The sequence below is a fragment of the Oryctolagus cuniculus genome, chromosome 12 (assembly GCF_051225735.1).
Source record: "Oryctolagus cuniculus isolate XC-2025 breed Fujian yellow rabbit chromosome 12, ASM5122573v1, whole genome shotgun sequence".
Taxonomy (NCBI): Eukaryota; Metazoa; Chordata; class Mammalia; order Lagomorpha; family Leporidae; genus Oryctolagus; species Oryctolagus cuniculus.
Genome location: NC_142878.1, coordinates 80,838,458 through 80,857,769, shown reverse-complemented (window position 1 = coordinate 80,857,769; position 19,312 = coordinate 80,838,458). Strand labels below are relative to the sequence as shown.

Sequence of the window (19,312 nt, the reverse complement as noted above, 5' to 3'; positions counted from 1 at the left end):
AGGAGTCTAAAATTCTGGGGACCCTTTGGGCTTTAGGAAATCTCTCTAAACTCTGAGTAGGGGTGGCCATTTCTGTTTGGTCAGAGGGCCGAAGGCTGAAGGCACTTGGAGGAGGTGCATGGTCAACAGAACTCCCTGGGTAGGAGGAAGGAGGGGCAGTGAAGACAGCTGTGGGGACTGCACCAGAGGAGGAGAAAATGTTTTGAAACCACAAGCATTCTGTTTAACATTTCAAAGACTTCCTTTATGGCAGCGGTATCCATCAGACATGAAGTGGAAGAGCTGAGCACTACAAGATTCAAGTTTCTTACAAATTCAGAATTGATGTCAAGAACAGGGATTCCCTGTCATCCAACATTTAACCTTATTTGACCTGTTCTTCCATATTTCACAAAGCATGAGGTTGGAACTACTATGCCACCATTTATCAAAACCTTAATTATTTTAAATGAATCCTGGCCAAAAAAAAAAGGGCTAGGAAATACCAAAAATGTTTGGCCTGACAATGGAAATGGAAAATGTGAACAGCTAAATTTATTGAAATGCTATCCCCTAAAATGAAGTTTTTTTTATGTATTTTTACAAATATTTTGTTGAGACCCAAACAGGGTTGGGCCTGGGGACTTCAATAAGACTACCTTAGGCTCCTTAAATGACATGAGGAATAATGCGTCAATCCCGTGATAGATCCAGCAGGAGCCTCACTTCATCTGTGCGTGTGCAGGACTGGGCAGCTATAATCCCAAGGATTCAGGGCCCAATGTAAAGACTCCAGATGAAACAGAATACCTAGCACGGAAAGGCAACGCTGCTCCGAAGGAAATGATGAAGCGATGAGAGCTTTTCACACCTGAAGAAATCCAGGCATGGGCCCTTCACCCCTTTCCGGCGGGGGAAGGACTGAACCCAGAAAGCTTTAGTGCTCAAATTGAAAGTTTCTCTGCTTAAAAGTCATATAAAATTGTCAATTTACACAAAGAAGGCAATCTTTTTTTTTTCACTATTTCTAATATAGATGTTCCATAAAATGCAGGAAATTTTTAATTTAAAATTGTTGATCATTAGTATTTGGTTATACTTTAAAAAAAATACCAGTATGTTGATAATACCCCAAGGGCAGGGGATATTGAATCTTAGCTGACACAGGGGATAAGAATCAATCACTACTTAAATCTACCTTAACTTCAGAAAGCACTCAAAGTGTATGATGGCTTTGGTATTCCAATAATCTCTGACTTAAAATCCACCCCTTGACTTCTGTGACTGTAATTCATTCAAATCTTATTTGTATTTTGTTTTATTTTCAAATTTTATTTGTTCATTTACAGAGAGAGAGAGAGAGAAACTCCCATCCACTGCTTTTCTCCTCAAATGCCCACCATAGCAGGGGCTGGATCCACCTGAAGCCAGGAGCCCACAACTCCATGTGGGTCTCCCACATGGGTAGCAGGGAATAAAATACTGGAGCCATCACCTGCTGCCTCCCAAGATGTGCATTGGCAGGAAAACTGGAACTGGGACACAAACCCAGGCACTCCAAAAATCATGATTATGAAACTTCTCTCTTTAGCATAGACTTAGGCAAGGTTGATCCTGCCCAGACCTGCTGTTTATAGGGCTTTACAGGGCCTTGCCTTCACTCTTGTCCAGAAACACCCCCTGGACACTGGGCTTGTTTAAGCATCACTTCAGGAACCGGGCTTCCTGGAATTCTCTGCTTCAAATGACTCTGCTTGTAGATATAATCCCAGGCTCAGAATGGCCAAAGGGCAGCTGGATGCTGAAGACATGGACAGAATTGTGCTGTGTGGACTGCCACATCACAAATGTGCACTCAAAGAGCCTTGTGCATTGGGGGATAGAGAGTGAACCTCCAGCCAGCAGCCGCTTCTCCCTGTACCACCTTGTTCCAGTAGAGAACTCCACGAGCTTGAGAGCTGTAAATTCCAGCCTGACCATCCACATTGTTATGAAGTTAGATTTGTCCAGGGGGGAGGACAGAACATATTTTATCTGGCAGTGTGTTGGTTTGATTTATAACTGTGAACTATTTAGACACATGGTGTGTGGGCCCTGCAAATGGGAGGGGCGGAACTGGCTTTCAAAGCAGTGGGGGTGAGGCTGAGGGTGACATCCCCATTCTTCTCACCCTGGGGCTCTCCCTGTTCTCCATCAAAGGGCTGCTGTGGATTGGATGGATTGCAAAGAATGCTGGTTCTCTACAGGGCTCTCCCCACCAGAAAGAATGGTTTCCATTTGCAGAGTATGGCTACAGCATTCGTCCAGACTCCCTGTGTCAGCTGAAGGCAGCTGGCTATGTGTTTCAGCTTGTTTTCCTTGTGTGCTGGGCAAGTGTGCCAAGCCAAAGTTCAGCAGAGCCAGAGCTAGGCAAACCCTCCCAACCCTTGCTATACAGTATAATCGACATTTCTGTATGAAGCCAGTACATGCCTTTTCTGTAAGGCACAAAACTATGCTTGCAAGCTATGGCCTCAGGAATGGCAGAGCAATGGTGTTAGATATGAAATTACATTATAGAGGCCGGCGCTGTGGCATAGCAGGTAAAGCTGCCGCCTGCAGGTCCAGCATCCCATGTGGGCGCCGGGTCGAGTCCCAGCAGCTCCACTTCTGATCCAGCTCTCTGCTGTGGCCTGGGAAACCAATGGAAGACAGTCCAAGTCCTTGGGCTCCTTCACCTGCGTGGGAGACCTGGAGGAAGCTCCTGGCTCCTGGCTTCAGATTGACACAGCTCCGGCTGTTGCAGCCAGTTGGGGAATGAACCAGCGGATGGAAGACCTCTCTCTCTCTCTCTCTCTCTCTCTCTCTCTGATTTTCAAATAAATAAATAAATATTTAAAAATTAAATTATCACACTTTACCCAAGTGGTAGCAGCTTTGGCCTTATGCCTGAATAGGAAGCTTAGCCACTGACTATCCATGTAACTTATTCATGTTAACTAAGTTACTTAGCCCTCTTTGAATTTCTGTTTCCATCTCAAAATGGGAAACAGGAGAGGAAATGGAAAGGAGAATAAAGAAAAAAATGAGCATGGTAAACACTCAAAGTGTAGACTCATCTTTAGGCTCCATCACCCCATCTCTGAAGCTTATCTTCATACATAATGTTTGCCCCTCTGGCTAATAGCCAATGCTATGGGCCCATGTACCCCATTGTTCTCCCTCAAACTTGCCTCTGTAAGATTGGCAGTATTCCATGCCTAGGGCAGTTGACAACATGAGAGTGCTCAGTCCAGCCCAACAGCAAGCAACTTGATTCCAGTTGTTCATCAATTTCCTGCAAAAACAAACACAACAAAACCTCAGCCTTCAATATCTAGATGAAACCACACTTTCAAAGAAAAGTGCTCTTTTGGGACCCACTATCCATGAGAGAGTGAACACAAATGTGGACGAAGCTGAGAACTTCCTTCAAAATTCACAAGCCAACAAAAAGAGAAGATGGGTGTAAAAGTGCCCAGTAGTTCAGGGTGAAAGACCACACAGACTCCAGAACCAGACGGGCTGGGCAGTGTCACTGCACTGGATTCTGTCACTCAGCATGGTGCAATGCTTGGATATGGTTTGACTTGGTCGAAGATTTGTGTGTGAGAAGATGGGTCCCCAGGGTGGTGGGCTTTCAGCAGAGGTGGCGTTCAATGGGAGATCCTTAGATCATGGAGAGTATGCCCTTTGAAGGGATTGTGAGATCCCAGGCCCTTTGGCTTTCTGTCTGGCAATGTGATCTCGCCCTCTCACACACACCCCATCATCTGCCATGAGGCCTGCAGAGCTAAGTTAATGCCAGCATCATGCCCTTGACTTCCAGATCTGTGAGCTAAATAAACCTCTTTTCCTTTTAAAGTTACCCAGTCCCATGTATCTTATTATAGTAATGGGAAACAGACAGATAGAAGGAAACTTCAAAAAGTTCATTGGAAAATGCAATCAAAAGATAATTTTATTTTGGTGCCAAAAATTTTTGAAATCCCCTCATAGTTCTTCATAATATGTATTTTTCATGACAGTTTTGAAGACCTCTAACATGCATGGCTTTCAAATTTTTTTTTCACCAAAATGCATGCATCTTTTAATTCCATCTTTTTAAAAAAGGTTTATTCTATTTGAAAGGCAGACTTATTCAAAGAGAGGGAGAGAGAGAGAGAGAGAGGGAGAGAGAGGGAGAGAGAGAGAGGGAGAGAGATCTTCTACCTGCTGATTCACTCCCCAAATGGCCACAATGACCAAGGCTGGGTCAGGCCAAAGCCAGAACCCAGGGGCTTCTTCTGGGTCTCCCACATGGGTGCAGGGCCCAAGGACTTAGGCCGTTGTCCATAACTTTACCAAGCACATTAGCAGAGAGCTGCATCAGAAGTGGAGAAGTCAGGACTCAAACCTGTGAGCATATGGGATGCTGGCTTTGTAGGTGGTGGCTCAACCCACTACGCCACAGGATTGGCCCCTAATTTCATGTTTAAATGAATTTTTAGAAGTACCCCCATAAACTTAGTATGTGAATTTGGACAATTTCATGTCTCTGGATATTAATTTCACCCTCTGTAAAATGTGACAAAATCCAATTATATTGAAATGACCTAATATAAATCCATAGCGCAGTTTCTGGAAGTTAGTGAGTATTTTGAGGATAGCTGCTTTTATTATAACAATGTTAATGCTACTGATAACTAAAATTACACGGTGAATGGCAATAGTATGAACAAAATGTCACCTAATTGTGCAAGCTTAGTTGTATCTAGGGAAGGCAAAGGGAGGATGTGAGTGATCTGGGCCTTGAAGGGTGAGAACTTTGCCAAGTGGCAGAGAGACAGAAAATGGCACTGCAGGCAAGGGGGGCTCCGTGATGCAGCGCTGTGAGCTACTGTTGGATCCGTGCTCTCTGACTGTAGGAGAAGAGGCTGGAGAGGCCGATTGAGGACACAGCAGCCAGTAGGGCCACACTGAGAGGAGAGGATTCTAAGCTACCTGTACCGCTGTGCTGGCAGCTGTCTTGTAGAACAGAGGCCCCAGCTGTGCGGACTGAAGAGAAGGCCGAGCTTGCGCATGCTAAGCACAGACACTGGAGAAGATTTTGGGAAGTATTTTGTCATTCTAATCAATAGTAATGTCGCCTGTTGTCTCACAAAGCCATAACCCTTGAAAAAACAGTCTTTGGAGGCTCAGCTGGCTACAGAGTACCTGAAGCCAAGAAATTCAATTGTTAATCCTGATTCAAAGGACCCACTCATTTGTAAGAGAATAAATCTCTATGTGGCAAGTGTGTTGGGTGTAATGGTTAAGACTTTCCTTGGAAGACTTGGGGTAGCCACATGCCACATCAGAGCACCCAAGTTGTAGTCTCAACTCTGAACCCAATTCCAGCTGCCTGCTAATGTACATCCTGGGAGACAGCAGGTGATGGCTCAGGTAAATGTGTCCCTGTCACCCACATGGGCAACCTAGATTGAGTTCAGGGTTCCTGGCTTCAGCCCAGCCAAGCTCTGGTTGTTGCAGGCATTTGAGGGTAACACAATGGATGGTTAAATAGAGGTGTCTGTCACTTTTCTCTCTCTGTCTCTCCACCTTTCAAATAAATACAATGTGTAAAGGAAAAATTTTTAGAAGTCAAAGTAATTACTAAATGCTTAACATCAAAATAAATTTTTAAGCTCTCAATGGCTATCAAGACTTCTCAGCATATGTAAGCTTAAATATGTAATGTGCAAGAGCTTTTCAATAAATAAATGAAGAATTTTTCCTAAAAGGTCTTTGGTTGGGGGGGAGTTACATTTTTTTTCTTTTTCTTCTTTTTTTCCTATTTTGCAGCTGCAGCAGAAAAGTTTCTAAAAAAATAAAAAAAGAAAGAAAGAAAAGAAAAAGACACTGTGGCCAGCCAACTTCCTTTCCAAACATTTGGTCCTGAGTAGCTCCTGCAAAGAATAGTCAAGTGTAATAGACGTGGAGGAATGTGGCAATCCATTTGCTTTATTTCTGCAAAATTATTGCAGATTGCAGGTCTGGGGGAGGGGATGCGTGGGAGAAATTGGCTGCTCTGTTTCCTTTGGTGCAGGAATGAGTCTCCAGGGCATTCTACCTTTCTCTGCTGAGCAGTCCACCCAGGACCCTCCTTTTGCCCTGGAGCCTGCTGCTTGGAAGAAACACTCACGGCGTATTTCTGCCCTCGTGTGACAACAGCAGTCATGTATCATGGGCAGCAGGCCAGCAGCTCTTCACCTAGAACAAAAACAGGCCAGCCAGAGGTGGTCCTGCAATCACCGTTATTTTTTTTTTTTTTTTTTTTTTTTTTTTTTTTTTTGGACAGGCAGAGTGGACAGTGAGAGAGAGAGACAGAGAGAGAAAGGTCTTCCTTTGCCGTTGGTTCACCCTCCAATGGCCGCCGCTGCAGCTGGCGCACCGCGCTGATCCGATGGCAGGAGCCAGGATCCAGGTGCTTTTCCTGGTCTCCCATGGGGTGCAGGGCCCAAGCACCTGGGCCATCCTCCACTGCACTCCCTGGCCATAGCAGAGAGCTGGCCTGGAAGAGGGGCAACCGGGACAGAATCCGGCGCCCTGACCGGGACTAGAACCCAGTGTGCCGGCACCGCAAGGTGGAGGATTAGCCTGTTGAGCCACGGCGCCGGCCAATCACCGTTATTTTTTAATCATTTTTTATGAGTGATTCAGAAATTAACCAGTAATGTGCTGAGAAAACATTGTACAAGCTACAAATAAAACGTGCAATGAAAGAACATGGATGACATAATATATACTGACGTAGAAGGATGTCCAAGACAGAATCTGAGACAAGGAAAGTACCAAAAAACAGGTATAGCATGATCCTGATTTTATGATTCATTGGAGAAACAAGGTGTCAATAAGTTTGGTTAGGCAGGGAAAGATGTCTGGAATGATAAATAGTATGTTATAGACCAACTTCTTAATTGTGTTTATTCTAGGAAAGAAGAAGGGAGAGGAAGAAAAGAGAGCGGCTGCTCTTTTTTTTATTCTTTTAATAATTAAAAAAGGAAAAACACAGAGGGCTGGTGTTGCAGCATAATGTGTTAAGCCACTGCCTACAACACTGTCATCCCATGTGGGCAGCAGTATGTGTCCCAGCTGCTGTGCTTCCAATCCAACACCCTGCTAATGGCTTGGGAAAGCAGTGGAGGATGACCCAAGTACTTGGGCCCCTGTACACACATGGGCGACCCGAATGAAATGCGTGGCTCCTGGCTTCAGCCTAGCACAACCCCAGCCATTGCAGTAATCTTAGATGAACCATTGGATGGAAGATCTCTCTCTCTCTCTCTCTCTCTCTCTAATCCTGCCTTTCAGGTGATAGATAAATCTTCTTAAAAAATAAAAAGGAAAAATTCAAGGTGTAAAAATTAATAAATTTCATGATATTTTCATCTAATTTGGGGAGAATCTCTATTTAGTATCTTTAAGCTTATATAAGTTTTCATGGTATCACCCTCCTTAGCCAATAGTCGTATCATTCCACATATTTAATTAGAGCACTTGCCTTGTAATTGCCTTTTGTGCCCAGAACACAAGAAAGAGATTTGAGCTATTTCAGATTGTATTTCTCAGGTCCTTTCATGCTTTGCCAAGTTTGCTTTTCTGAGGCAATGATTTTTCAGTTGGCATTTTTAGTGGATCAACCTGCTCCTAGGGCCTGATGCTTCAAGATCTCTGCAGGCTTACAAAGTCATGCCTGGGTGGGTGGGGGTGCAGATGGTTGGCACAGCAGTTAACATGCCACTTGGGTACCTCCATCCTATATTACAGTGCCTGGTGCAAGTCTCAGCTCTGCTCTCCGTTCTAACTTCCCGGTCTTTCGCACCCTGGAAGGCAGTGGTGATGGGGACTTCTCCCACCAGTGTGGGATCCTGGCTCCCAGCTTTAACTTGGTCCAGCTCTAGCTGTTCAAGTATCTGGGGAGTGAATGGAAGATGGAAGATTTCTATCTTTCTCTGCTTTTCAAATGAATAAATGAACAATTACTGTTTTTCCTTGTGTACTAGACAACTCGTAGTTAGGCGTGGGGTCTGGGCTGGCGTAGTTTTAGTTAGTCCCTTTCAAAATCTCTAGAACCAATCATGAAGTGGTTCACAGATCTGGTATCACTCAAATCTGTACCACCCAGGCATGCGAATAGTAATCTTGAGATATTTTGGTTCTTTCTTTGCAGCCAGTTCTCACTAGTTGCAAGAAGAAAAAACAAAAAAGAAATTGTCCTAATCAGATGCAGCTATTTTGTAACAAATTACCATAAATTGGGTGGCTGAAACAACAAACATTTGTTGCTTACAGTTTGGGAGCCTGAGAAGTTCAGGATCAAGATGCCAACAGACTCCTGACTGAGGAGGAGTCACTTTTGCAGATGGCCACTTTCTTGCTAATTTGTACATAGGGGGTGGAGGTGGGAGGGGGTAGGGAGAAGGAGAGAGAGAGAGAGAACATCTCTCTCATGCAGCCTCTTATAAGGGTAGAAATCTCATTCCTGAGAGCCCCACCCTGAAGACTGAATGACTCCTAAACCTGAGGTATTTCCTGCAAAGAAAGAGGTTATTTAGCTCACAGTTTTGGAGGATGAAAGTCTAAGCAGCATAGCTCAGGCCCTCCCAAAGGCCCTGTGGCAGATCGTGTGCCAACCAGGAAGAAAGAGAGATATCAGAGAGTAACGCTTCAGAGGGCAGGGCCTTCAGTGACTTAAGACCCTCCCACTAGACCCCACCTCTTAAAAGTTCCCACCCCCCAACATCACCCTAGTAAAGAACAAGCTTCCAATACCTGCACCCCCTTGGAGACAAAGCACATGTAAAGCACTCGCATGTTGATTAAGACTTCGGCATAGGAATATTAAGGGCACACAAACATTCACCACCTAGCAGACATTCATTGGAATGGTACAAGAGGAATAAAAATGAGCTGCCAGGCTTTGAACAGGAAAGAAAAAAGTGGAAGTGCACTGAGGATCTAGGTGCTAAATCACAAGGACTAATTCTTCAGGCATGAACTGGCTCCACCATTTGTCACCTTGTGTCAGTCCTGCTGGGATGGAGACCCTGAGCAGGCCAGCTGAGAGTACATGTGCACCCCATGGCTAAAGGAAGACCAAGGTGCTGTCCACAGATGGGAAAGAGGTGGGTTTGGGGCAGACAGACATAAGAAATGTCTCCCAAAGGGGCACAGTTTGTCAGTGACAGGTGTATCCCCAGTGAGGGGAAGAAGGAATCCCCCAAAGACTCATCACCCCTTCGGATACTAGTGTTCTCACCATCTGGAGCGTCGGCTTCTTCAGATAGGGCAGCCTTTAGAATTTAATGCCATGGTAAGGGTGTCTCCAGATATAATGACTTGTCTTCCCTTTGGTTAGCAATGATTTTATACCAGAGTTTCTCAGTCTCAGCGCTGTTGACACTGGGAGCTGCATACTGTGTTTTTTTGAGGAGCTGTCCTATGTACTGTTGGATATCTCGTTGCATCCTTGGGCTCTACCCATCAGCTGCTGGTAGCATTCCCATCCTTACACTGGTCTTTACAATAAACATATCTCCAGGCATTGTCAAGTGCCCCCTTAGGGAACAAAGTTGCCCCTTGTTGAAAACTGCTATTTAACACCAAGATAAGTGGTTCTGTCACACATTGCCAGCCTTGAGGACAAGGAGGTCACACAAAATGCAGAAAGGGCTACCCTGAATTTGTTCTGTCATCTCTTTCTGTGTGATCCTCATTCCTGGGCAATGCATGCCCTTTCCAAGCCTGGAAGATCTGTCTGCTACCGCTCCAGGCCATCTGACCACAAAAACAATCCACCTCCATTGAGATGACAGGCACCTCCACTATCAGAATTCCTGGGTTGTCCTTGAACAGAAGAGAAAGGAAATGACATAATGTAATCAGGGGCTTCAAAGAAACAAGGGTATTGAGACATGTACAGCATCTTTAGAGTCAGAATCTGTTGTGAGAAGTGTTTTTAAAGCCCTGCATCAAGCCTTGTTGCCTTCGTTTGAAGTCATGGATGAAATATGTAAAAGTCTCCTCCTCAAAGCCAAGGTAAAATATTTTCTTCTGTCAAAAGAATAAATCCTTTTTATGTTGAAAAGTATCTGGCACTTGGGGTTTAACAAACGTTTTGAGTTTATAGGGCAGAACCAAACAAAGCATTGGATGGCTGTCCATTGCCTTTGTTTATACCTAGCCATTGTCAAGGAATATTTGCAACAAGGTGTGAACTAGAAAACCCTGTCTACCTCCTCCTTGGTATGGTCTTTTTGATGCATTAAATAACTACAGATGTGACTTGCTTTTGCCTAGGGCTGGGAGTTAGATCAGGGTCAGGCTAAATCTCATCTCACTAGCTTGCACCCAGCTTTCCAGAATGTAACATTTCCCCTGTGGGTGCCCTAGACCCTTTCCATGGGCTCCCTTCCAAAGGTTTGATAAGACTAGTTGAGGGTAGAGCTTAATCCTCTAATTCCCCTGAAAGGATGTTTTCAGTTAGATTTTGTTTTACCCTCACTACATCATTTCCATATGGTCTGCAATAGACAAAAGGAATTTGTTTAAGATGGACAACATTTAAGACTCACTTGCGTAATGTGTGGCTCGCTAATATAATTGCCAGGCAGTGGGGCATTAGCCTTGCTGTTGGGGGAGGGCAGTGTGGAGCATTGCAAGGACTTTGGGTATAGCTTAGAAGTTGATTGACAGCCTTAAGCTTCCAAAGTAAATTTCTAAAACCCAAGTAATTTTTTCGCAGACATGTGAAACTTCAGAATTCCAATGGGAAAAGAAAGCTTTACTTTTAAAATAAACTCTTAAGTTTGAAAACAAAACCAGACAAGCAGTGTAGAAAGAACTGCTCTAAATTGAATTTCAAAGTGTGTCTTTTGGTCAGGGGCCTCCTCTGTACTCTCAGCCACAGCCCTAATTCTGGTCCTCATTTGTGCTGCTCTGATGACCTCATGGTTGGTCCCTCCCCGCCTATCAGTGTTGCTTTCTGTGATCCACTTTCTAAGTTGCTGCCAGTGTCTTCTCTATAAAAACCACTGTGGATCATGGCATCCTTCCACTCAACACCTCCGCTCTCACCACTGCACACGGTATACATTTTTTTATTTGTACAGAAAACAAAGCTCAAACTCCTAGCCACAGCATGCAAGGAACTCGAGAATCCAGTCCAAGTTATTTCTCCAGGTTTTTCCGTTTTTTTGTTTTTTTTTTGTTTTATTTTGTTTTGCCTAAAGTTCATGATAAACAAGATTAAGCATTCCAGGTACTGGGGACACACAGGGAAACTAATCCCTGCCCTGGAGCATGGGAAGGGAGAATTGTATGTAAGGATGCTCCCACTCAATGCCCAGGGTGGGATATACAGCTTCAGTGAACACCTGGTACTGACCATGAACATCCACCTTCCTTGGTCAGTTGAAACACACATGCTGAGAATCAAGTAAAAACAAGGCAAGGTCTGAATGAGATTTGCAGGTGGGCACAATCCCTCATCTCTGCAGTCAAATCCAGGGCAAAAAGTTAACTGATTGACAGACTTCTGGTAAAGAAACTCCTGAACTACACAAAACAATTTAATCAACCATATAGGATTTCTCAAGTTTAGATATCAATATAGATTTTATGGAGAAGACAATAAAGATTGCACTCTTTCAAACAACAATATCCTCTTCATCTACCTCAAATTGAATTATGATTATACATCTTGTGATTTGATTAAATTTATTTGGTAAGCACCAACAAAAGACTGGATAAGAAATTATGGAATACGTACTCTATACCATACTACACAGCGGTAAAAAAAAATGATACCCGGTCATTTGCAACAAAATAGAGGAATCTGGAAAACATGCTGAGTGAAATAAGCCAGTCCCAAAGGGACAAATATCATATGTTCTCCCTGATCTGTGACAACTAACTGAGCACCTAAAAGGAACTCTGTAGAAGTGAAACTGACACTATGAGAAGCAATGACTTGATCAGCCCTTGTCCTGACTGTTGAGGAACAACTTACCATTTTATTCTTTTTAGTTTTTTCTTTTTCTACTTAATACCATTGGTTGAACTCTTTAATTAACACACAGTTATTCTTAGGTGTTTAAAGTTAACTGAAAACTGATCCCTGTTAAATATAAGAGTGAGAATAAAAGAGGGAGGAGATGTACAGTTTGGCACATGCACACTCGGACTTACCCCTAATGGTAGAGCTAAAAACAGCCATGGCACTCCAAATCCCATTAAGTTGGCATGTATTAATGCCATCTTACTAGTCAAAATGATCAGTTTAAGTTCATAATTGATCATAAAGATAGGATTAAGAGTCAAAGGGATTACATAAATAAGACCAGGGTCCACTAATAATAATTGATAGAATTAAAAAGGAGAGAATGATCCAACACGGGAAGTGGGATACACAGTAGACTCATAGAATGGCAAATTCCCTAAACAGCACTCTGGCCTCAGAATCAGCCCTTAAGGCATTTGAATCTGCCCATGAGAGTTTCTCAGGCATGGAAAGCCAAGACACTCTGGCCAAAAAAAAAAAAAAATGACCTAAATGAAAGATCTCTATGAGTGAGATCCCAGTGGAAAGAAGGGGCCATCAAAGAAGGAGGTACCTTTCTCTGAAGGGAGGAGAGAACTTCCACTTTGAATATGGCCTTGTCTAAATAACGTCAGAGTTTGTGAATTCAAGAGGCTTCCATAGCCCTGGCAGCTCATGACAAGAGCCTAGGGTGATTACTGACGTCATAAATAAGAGTTCAATTGCTAAATCAACAACAGGAGTCACGGTCCACTTACTCCTCACGTAGGATCTCTGTCCTTAATGTGTTGTATGTGATAATTAATGGCAAAAATAGTCTTCAAGCAGTACTTTATACTTTGTGTAGTCTGTGTGGGTGCACTCTGTTGAAATCTTTACTTAGTGTATACTAAGTTGATCTTCTGTATATAATGATAATTAAAAATGAATCTTTTTTTTTTATGACATTTGGAGGACTTTCTCCCCTCATTCCAATTCTTTTTTTTTGAACTTTTATTTAATGAATATAAATTTCCAAAGTACAGCTTATGGATTACAATGGCTTCCCCCCCCCATAACTTCCCTCCCATCCACAACCCTCCCCTTTCATGCTCCCTCTCCCCTTCCATTCACATCAAGATTCATTTTCAATTCTCTTTATATACAGAAGATCAGTTTAGCATATATTAAGTAAAGATTTCAACAGTTTGCACCCACATAGAAACACAAAGTGAAAAATACTGTATGAGTACTAGTTATAGCATTAAATCACAATGTACAGCACATTAAGGACAGAGATCCTACATGAGGAGTAAGTGCACAGTGACTCCTGTTGTTGACTTAACAAATCGACACTCTTGTTTATGGCATCAGTAATCACCCTAGGCTCTTGTCATGAGTTGCCAAGGCCATGGAAGCCTTTTGAGTTCACCGACTCTGATCTTATTTAGACAAGGTCATAGTCAAAGTGGAAGTTCTCTCCTCCCTTCAGAGAAAGGTACCTCCTTCTTTGATGACCTGTTCTTTTCACTGGGATCTCACACACAGAGATCTTTCATTTAGGTCATTTTTTTTTTTTTGGCCAGAGTGTCTTGGCTTTCCATGCCTGAAATACTCTCATGGGCTTTTCAGCTGGATCCGCATGCCTTAAGGGCTGATTCTGAGGCCAGAGTGCTGTTTAGGACATCCGCCATTCTATGAGTCTGTTGTGTATCTCGCTTCCCATGTTGGATTGTTCTCTCCCTTTTTTATTCTATCAGTTAGTATTTGCAGACACTAATCTTGTTTATGTGATCCCTTTGACTCTTAGTCCTATCATTATGATCAATTGTGAATAGAAATTGATCACTGGGACTAGTGAGATGGCATTGGTACATGCCACCTTGATGGGATTGAATTGGAATCCCCTGGTATTTTTCTAACTCTACCGTTTGGGGCAAGTCAGCTTGAGCATGTCCCGAATTGCACATCTCTTCCCTCTCTTATTCCCACTCTTATATTTAACAGAGATCACTTTTCAGTTAAGCTTCAACACTTAAGAATAACTGTGTATTGATTACAGAATTCAACCAAAAGTATTAAGTAGAACAAACAAAAAAATACTAAGAGGGATAACGTTTTAAGTTGTTCATCAACAGTCAGGGCAAGGGCTGATCAAGTCACTGTTTCTCATAGTGTTCATTTCACTTTAACAGGTTTCCTTTTTGGTGCTCAGTTAGTTGTCACCGATCAGGGAGAACATATGATATTTGTCCCTTTGGGACTGGCTTATTTCACTCAGCATAATGTTTTCCAGATTCCTAACAGGGATCACTTTTCAGTTAAAATTTAAACACCTAAGAATAATTGTGTATTAATTACAGAGTTCAACCAATAGTACTAGAATAAAAAAATATTAAAATGGATAATGTATTACATTGTACATCAACAGTCAGGACAAGAGCTGATCAAGTCACTGTTTCTCATAGTGTCCACTTCACTTCAACAGGTTTCCCCTTTGGTGCTCAGTTAGTTGTCGCTGATCAGGGAGAACATATGATATTTGTCCCTTTGGGACTGGCTTAATTCACTCAGCATAATGTTTTCCAGATTCCTCCATCTTGTTGCAAATGACTGGGTTTCATTGTTTTTGACTGCTGTATAGTATTCTATAGAGTACATGTCCCATGATTTCTTTATCCAGTCTACTGTTGATGGGCATTTGGGTTGGTTCCAGGTCTTAGCTATTGTGAATTGAGCTGCAATAAACATTAATGTGCAGACAGCTTGTTTGTCTGCCAATTTCATTTCCTTTGGGTAAATTCCAAGGAGTGGTATGGCTGGGTTGAATGGTAGGGTTATATTCAGGTTTCTGAGGAATCTCCAGACTGACTTCCATAGTGGCTTAACCAGTTTGCATTCCCACCAACAGTGGGTTAGTGTCCCTTATTAAAAATGAATCTTAATGAAGAATGGGATGGGAGAGGGAGTAGAAGATGGGATGGTTTGTGGGTGGGAGGGTGGTTATGGGGGAAAAACCGCTATAATCCAAAAGCTGTACTTTCAAAAATTTTTTTATTAGATAAAAGTTTTCTTTAAAAAATTTTTTAAATTTATTTGATAAAGTGTGAGTTTTATTGGAAAAGGAATGCACTAAACATTCTTTAGATAAAGGTTCTTTATCCGATAAATGTTGCCCTAAAGTGGAGTGGGAAGGATGAAAAGCCCAATAGTTTTTGTTGAATTTGATGACCTGCATTTTGTTGAAGATGCTTATCTCTTTTTTTAAATGCAGAACATTAAGATAATAGGTGTTTCTTCTGCCCTTTAGACTCCTTCTACCTTAGTTGAGTGTATTTGAGCTGAAGGTTCAGCATTTAAGGTACACCTGCAGTCAATTCTTTTGAAGTGGGCAATGCTATGGTTTGATGCTGTTTGTCCCCAGAGGTTCCTGTGTTTGAAAGTTTGTCCCTTGTATGGAGGTGTTGAAAATGGTGAGCCTTTAAGAGGTAGAACCTAGTGACAGATCACTGAAGTTGCTGCCCTTGGATACAACTAAGGTAGCTCTCACAGAACCCTTTAACTATTGAGAGAGTAAGTTGTTACAGGAGCGAGCCTGACCCCTGACTCATTCTCTGGGTTCCTGGTTTGTAATGTAGTCACTCACTCTGGCACATGCTCCTGTTATTGTGGTACTACCCCATGGTCTCCTATCATGAGTACTTTACTAGAGGCAAGCCGATGCCAGTACCATGCCTTTGAACCTCCAGAACCGTGAGCCAAATAAACCTCTCTACTGCCTCCAGTCTTCCGTTATAGTAATGAAAAACAGGCAAAGTGAGACAACAATTATAATTCTCTATGTCTGGATTTTCACTTCTTATCTTTAATAATGTTCTTGACCTTAGCATTATATGGACAATAATAAGGTTCATCTCCATATCACTATATATATTTTGGAGAATTAGAAAGGTTCCCAAATCTGAGGGAGATGAGTTAGTATTACTGATTAAAGGCATGTAGTGTAAAAACAGGTTAGATTCAAACTTTGGCTTTGCTATTATGTGTGTCTCTCACCTATTTGCACCTCAGTTTAACTTGGCTGGTAAAAATGTGTTTATTAACATCTGCCTCAGAAAGTCATTCTGTAGATTATATCAGAAGATGACCTATAAAGAGAACTAAGTTAGAAATGATGTAAATCATGCAAATGGTACAGAAGTCTTCAACATGCTATCGCTGATTTCCATCAGCATTGTCATTTATCTAGGTCTCCACACTCCTTCAACATTCCTTATCACTCTGCCAACCTAACGCAAGGCTACTTACTCATTATCCTGTGGAATCATGAGATGTCTTGAGTACTTATGTAATAGGCACGCATGTCCCACTTCCTGTGGGGAGGTTGGGTTGTATAAAGGGGGCAGACTGGGAAAATATGAACACCCAAAAATCTGTTTAAAAAAAAAAAAGTCCATGGAATAGAAGTGGGAGGATCCTATTTCTTGGGACCATGAGATCTATAGCCATCCACAAATGGGTGTGGTGGCACAGTAGATTAAGACACAGCTTGAGACACCCACATCCCATACCAGAGTGCCAATTCAAGTCCCCACTACTTTGCTTCCAATCCAGCTTCCTGTTAATGCATCCTGGACAGCAGGAGATGATGGCTCAGTGCTTGGCCCTTTCACTCATGTTGGAGACCGAGGTGGAATTCTGGGCTCCTTGGCATCACCCTAGCTCAGCCCTGGCTGTTGTAGGCATTTGAGGAGTGAACTAGCAGATGAAAGATTCTCTCTCTCTCTCTCTCTCTCTCTCCCTCCCTCATAGATGAAAGTAAATAAGCTTTATTTTTTAAAGACACACAGCCATTGCTCAGTTCTGAAAACAAGAAACCTTGGGAGCCGGCGCCGTGGCTCAATAGGCTAATCCTCCACCTTGCGGCGCCGGCACACCGGGTTCTAGTCCCGGTTGGGGTGCCGGATTCTGTCCCGGTTGCCCCTCTTCCAGGCCAGCTCTCTGCTATGGCCAGGGAGTGCAGTGGAGGATGGCCCAGGTGCTTGGGCCCTGCACCCCATGGGAGACCAGGAAAAGCACCTGGATCCTGGCTCCTGCCTTCGGATCAGCACGGTGCGCCGGCTGCAGCGGCGGCCATTGGAGGGTGAACCAACGGCAAAGGAAGACCTTTCTCTCTCTGTCTCTCTCTCACTGTCCACTCTGCCTGTCAAAAATTAAAAAAAAAAAAAAAAAAAAAAAAAACAAGAAACCTTGGGAAATAAGTGAAAGAATTCACATTGAAGCAAGGGAAGCAAGGAAAGAGGAAGGAGTTTTTAAAATAAGAATGAGAATGAGCATTTGGGGGCCGGCACTGTGGCGCAGTGGGTTAAAGCCCTAGCCTGCACCACTGGCATCCCATATGGGCACTGGCTCGAGTCCTTGCTGCTCCTCTTCCAATCCAGCTCTCTGCTATGGCCTGGCCTGGGAAAGCAGTTGAAAACGGCCCAAGTCCTTGGGCCCCTGCACCCACATGGGAGATGTGGAAGAAGCTCCTGGTTCCTGGCTTCACAGTGCAGCTCTGGCCATTGCAGACATTTCGGAAATGAACCAGCAGATGGAAGACCTCTCTCTCTCTCTCCCTCTCTCTCTCTGGCTCTACCTTTCTCTGTAACTCTTTCAAATAAATAAAATAACTCTTAAAAAAAATAAGAATGAGTATTTAGAGGAAGACAAGATAATGCCAAAGGGGACCTCTGGGAGCTTCTATTGACCACTGCCTAACCAGAAATATCTCATATTTCTGTAAGTATTTTTCATCTCGCAATAGAAACATTGTATAGCCACCATAAGAGTGATCTATGACAAAACTGAGTGGTGTGATAATGTTACTTTCCAAGTGTTCCCATACTTTAAGTTTATTTTTACATTTTGGATTAACATATAACACTTGCACATTTTAAAGGATACAGTGCAACCTTTAAATATACATGCACAGCTTAAACCTACTATATTAGGCAACCCGCCTTTCCATTTCCTTACCTTTCCTTTGTATTTGGAGGCTGCCAGTTGCTCTGCTCCAGTTCTTTATAATTCATCATTGTGAGCCATAACTTCTATGCCAGGAACCCCTTCAGCAGTGTGATGAGGCCCAGAGATTCTGTATGAAAATAATAATATTCTTAAATATTTAAAATATGTAATATGAAAAAATCAATTATATTAAAGCACACCCATTAGAATTTTCTTTAAATCTGAAAAAATACAAATCTTAGCATAATTTATGCATCCTTAACACATGAAAAACAGAGGCACCTCAGATAATTACCATAATCTCCAAGAACTAGTGAGCATAAATGTTACTTAGAAATATTTACAAGGGGACTGGCATTGTGGTGTAGCGGGTAAAGCCACCAACTGCAGTGTCAGCATCCTATTTAGCTGCCAATTGGAGTGCTAGCTGCTCCACTTCTGATCCAGCTTCCCGCTAATGTGCCTGGGAAAGCAGTGGAGGATGGCCCAAATGCTTGGGCTCCTGCACCCATGCAGGAGACCTGGAAGAAGCTCCTGGCTCCTGGCTTCTGCCTGGCCCAGCCCCAGCCATTGTGGCCATTTGGCCCTCTCTCTCTCTGTAACTCTGCCTTTGAAATAAATAAAATAAATCTTTAGTATTTTGCCAAGAAGGTAGATTAGGGAGTGACATGATACACTAGACTAGTGAAAGAAAAGGGTGTAGGAAGTGCACTTTCAGGGCAGAATTGGAGAGAAAACCACACTGGAAACCCTACAGGAGCAGGAGGAACCCCGTGGGCCTGTATGGAAGTACAGCCGTACAGAAAGAACACGGGCACAGCCCATGATGGCAGTGGCTGGGAGGCGGAGTGGCGGCAGCTTTGAAATGGAGGTGAGACCCGACTGGAGCAACCCATGGCGATATAACCAGAGGGAGAGCACAGCGTGAGTCCGGACTGGACCTTGGGGACTAGCGGTTGCCCAGGACCCAGTGGGAGTAGAAGGGGCATGTTTGTCTTTCTCCAGCTTCCCCACAACAGCTCCTGCTGCCTGGCAGAGAAAGGGCAGGCACCATTTGGTATGGGCAGCAACTGTGCACACACAGTAACCGGCTGAGACAGGACGCCACCTTTACAGCAGTACTGGTGGCAGTGGTGGAGCAACATTCGGCCAGTGGCTCCTGTGTACCCGTGTGACCCAGTGATCCCAGCAGAGGAAACAATCCCCAGTCCCCACTGACTTCCAGCCTAGCTAGGAGGTGGCTGGGCAACCATGTAGGATGGTCAG

The 19,312-nt window shown here is 43.3% G+C and overlaps 1 long non-coding RNA gene across 1 annotated transcript in view; it reads right to left on the bottom strand.

Annotated features, from left to right (window-relative positions):
• Positions 1-988: 988 nt before the first annotated feature.
• Positions 989-19,312, bottom strand: part of LOC127483686 (uncharacterized) — a 119,787-nt gene continuing 101,463 nt past the window's right edge. The window contains exons 2-3 of the long non-coding RNA XR_016218178.1: positions 18,056-18,173; positions 989-3,295 (exon numbers count right to left, since the gene is read on the bottom strand). This is a non-coding gene — a long non-coding RNA (uncharacterized LOC127483686). The remainder of the gene's footprint in view (positions 3,296-18,055; positions 18,174-19,312) is intronic.